The 3816-nt window shown below is 34.5% G+C and overlaps 1 non-coding gene across 1 annotated transcript; it reads right to left on the bottom strand.

Moving 5' to 3' along the window:
- Window positions 1–3364: 3364 nt before the first annotated feature.
- On the bottom strand, window positions 3365–3471 carry LOC121219623 (small nucleolar RNA R71). The gene has a single exon (XR_005916513.1). It is a non-coding gene; the product is annotated as a small nucleolar RNA R71 (small nucleolar RNA).
- Between the last annotated feature and the right edge of the window lie 345 nt (window positions 3472–3816).

Here is a 3816-nt window from a genome sequence, read left to right as displayed (position 1 = left end):
ATAAGCATTTCATAGTTACACATACTCTCAGCATGTTTACTCTCGGCATGAATAAGCATTTCATAGTTCAGTATATTACAAAGCATACAAGCATTAAGGGTCCTAAATGTAAGAATCCATCAATAAATTATACAAGTAATTTGATTATCCTAGCAGAATACAAATGGTTGTAATAGAAATTATTTAGTATGATTTCAAATCATAAATAAGTCTACCTAGATCACATGGGGATTTTCGACTTGTAACGTTCTGAGGCTTGGGATAGGTATGAAATTCAAGAATAGTAAGCATCAAATAGTTTCAAGCACGAAAATAGTTTGACACATCATATTGTCCCCTATTCTCCCCCTTAATGACCCTTTCTCGCTCACCGCCTTATTTCTCCTTCTCTCACCTTCCTTATTTCTCCTTGTAGGAAATCTTAGCATCATATAGTAACTATGCTAACTCACGAGTTTTTGTCCATTAATGAACGAGTTTTTTTTCTACTATTTTGATTTTTTGACTTTTCTTTCTTTTTTATAGTACCTCATTCAAAAATGATTTTATCTTTCACGTACTTTTTCTACTTGTTTAATTTCCTTTTTGAATTCTTTTCTTCTTTTTGAACTTTTAGGCTAACCTATAATCACTATATGATCTGTTGCAATTCGGTGTAGCAGATTAAATTAGTTTTCGCACTTTAGGAGGTTAAAATTAAGCATTATTATTAGGATTTAATTATGTTTTAGTAAGTTTTTATTAAATCCAATAAAATGTGCAAATTGAGTCTTTTAATGACCTTAGGAGCCGAATGAGGCCTAAAGGTGAGCTAACAAAATTTATAAGTGTGTAGGAGACCATTAGAAGACATATTAAACGGATATTGGTTTGTATGTTGCAACATGGAATGCTCAATGTCGCAGCCTAGAGAGCAGAATGGAGAAATCACGAAACTACCTTCGATGTCGTTACACAGCCTAATGGTTTGGCGACATATCCCTGTAGATATCCCAAGAGGAGTATACTAACTCCTATGTCGCGACACAAGTCCTGGTGTGTCTCGACATTAACTTTGGACAGCAAATAACACAAGCCAGAGCGTGTTTTGGTCCAAACAATCAAACTTAAAGCTCGGGAACGTTAGCTAACCTAGGTTTAAGGATGAAGACCACATAGGATCTGTAAATAGGCTCCTTTATCACATGTAAAAGACACCAATTACTTAACTTAGTTTTCTGCTTTTAATTTCAGTTTATTTTTTCTTCTTTTCTAGGTTTTAGAATTATTTTCAAGTTGTTCTTGTTTATCTTGAAAGATCTAATTTGTGGAGACAATCAAACTCTGTGGATTTGATTTATTCTTAATACAAATTAAGGGTTTTATTATACTCTACACTTCAATTTATTTTATCATGTTTTCTCTATACATCAATTCCATATTGCTTATGAAAAGCATGAGGAACTAATTCTTCTGTGGGGGATTAATGAGTGGAGGTATGATCCATTAATTGCTTTGTAGGGTTACTGAATGGATCATTTGTTTGGGAGGTGAAGAACTTATAACCCTAAGCCTGACAACTCTAGGAAGTAATCAAGGTGGGAATTAACCCAAAATTGGTATGGCCTATCCATAAACATCTTCACCACAAACCAATCTGGACTTTGAGGTCAGAAGATAAGTAGTTCTTACTGACTCATTATTTGAGTGGAAGATCGAAAGATCCTGGTAAGATAGCGACTAGTTGATTGACGATGAACCCAAAGTGATAGCTAATGAGAAATAGCAAAGCGAGCTAATCACCCATAATTAGATTTGATTTATCCTATTCTTTGATCTCTTGAATTTTATTTCTTTCTGTTATTCTATTTTGTTATTATAAAAAAATCTTAAAAACTCCCCTTTATTTTACCATCATACTATTATTCAATTATAGTACTAATTAGATCCTTCGGTGTTTGAAGCGTAGATCTACTTTAAGACATAGTTTCATTCAATGGTTTTTTTTTATAAAAATGCATGTTTACAAACTCTAAAAATAGATAGATGTACAACATGTTCATTAAATTAATCTAATTCTAACAAGGTTAGGTTAATGAGATTGAAATTGAATGATATGAGAAAGTGTTCGACCGAATACTTGTAGCAACCTCTAGACATAGAGCATCCTTCATATGGAAAGAAAAAATAATAATGCAAGGTACCGTGCTAAAGGCCTATAGACATATATCGCTTAAGGCAAGGTCACTTGAGGTCTTGTTCTCGAAAAAAGCATACCATTTTAGAACTCTTCTAAGCAGTAAATTGAGTATGGTTTTGCCGAGGCATTATTGTCAGTAAGGGTAGATTCTTAGGATCTGACCTTCCAAATCAACATTTTACACCATCTATCCTTGGTCATAGTTCTTTTCCATAGCATTCTTAGTTGTTTACTTGTTCGTTTGCGTATTATGCACATAATTATTCTCAAATTTGCCATTGCATTCTTATTCTTATCTGGTCATATCATTTTCCACTATTGCACACATCATTATTCCTTCAAATTACCATTGTATTATTATCATTATTATTGCCATATTCATTATCATAACTAAACCATTTTATACCTAACTGATCCCTGTGGAGACGATCCCACTTATCACTTTATTACTTGATTCAACGTGTATACTTGCACGATTCACATATCATTTCACATGACACAAGTTCTTTGTGCCATTGTCAAGGATTGGAAATTGATGAAATTTGGTTTTGTTATTTTATTTTCTTTTCTTAGTTTTAGCTAACTTAGTTGTATTTAATTTTGACAGGATTTTCATCAATGCATGTGAAGAGGCATTCTTGCTAACTAAGAGTATCCTGTTGACCCAAAGATTGAAAGAACTTTGCGAAGGGGAAGAAGGTAGTTACGTAATATGGCTAGGGAAGGGAATGATTTTGGCCTGAATGATCCTGGTCTCATTGATGATCCAATTGGTCAGGATGTTAACCCTCCTCTTCATCGTGTGATAAATGATTGAGATAGACCAATTCGAGAACATGTTGTTCTAATGTTGGATAATTTGAGTCCAGGAATAGTAAGACCACGCATATAAGCTTAGCAATTCAAGTTGAAACTGGTAATGTTTCAAATGTTGCAAACAGTGGGACAATTTGATGGATTACCCACTGAAGATCCAAGACTGCATCTAAGACTTTTTCTAGAAGTCTGTGACTCGTTTAGACAACAGGGTGTTCCTGTAAATGCTTTACGGCTTAAATTGTTCCCATATTCCTTGAGAGATCATACAAGAGAATGGGTGAATGCTCTGCCATCGGGAACATGGCATCATGGAATGATCATTGCCAGAGATTTTTTCTACAATATAACCCACCAAATATGAATGCCAAGTTTAGAAATGTCATCACATCTTTTCAGCAATCGGAGGATGAAACTCTATATGAAGCATGAGAACGATTTAAAGAATTACTTCAGAAATGTCCGATACATGGATTGCAGCACTAGACGTAGATGGGGATATTTTGTAATGGGTTGAATGGGCATACAAGGATGGTAGTTGATGCTTCTGCCAATGGTACCTTGTTGGATGAATCTTATAATGAAGCATATGAGATTTTGGAAAAGATTGCCATCGTCTTCTTCTTTCTGTCTCTACACAACCGCTACCCTTTTTTTTTCTCTTTTTTTTCTGTCGCCCCCTCTAAGGTTTGCTTTTTTGGCTTTTATAATCATTTTCCCTACGGAAAATCCAACAGCCCATGATTTTCTTCCCTCTTTTTCAGGTAGATATATCTGATACAAGTTCAACAAGGCTTAAAACTGGTACGCTTTGAGTGCTG

The sequence above is a fragment of the Gossypium hirsutum genome, chromosome D07 (assembly GCF_007990345.1).
Source record: "Gossypium hirsutum isolate 1008001.06 chromosome D07, Gossypium_hirsutum_v2.1, whole genome shotgun sequence".
In the NCBI taxonomy this organism is placed as follows: Eukaryota; Viridiplantae; Streptophyta; class Magnoliopsida; order Malvales; family Malvaceae; genus Gossypium; species Gossypium hirsutum.
The sequence above is the reverse complement of the archived record's forward strand: the minus strand, read 5'-3'. Positions and strand labels throughout refer to the sequence as shown.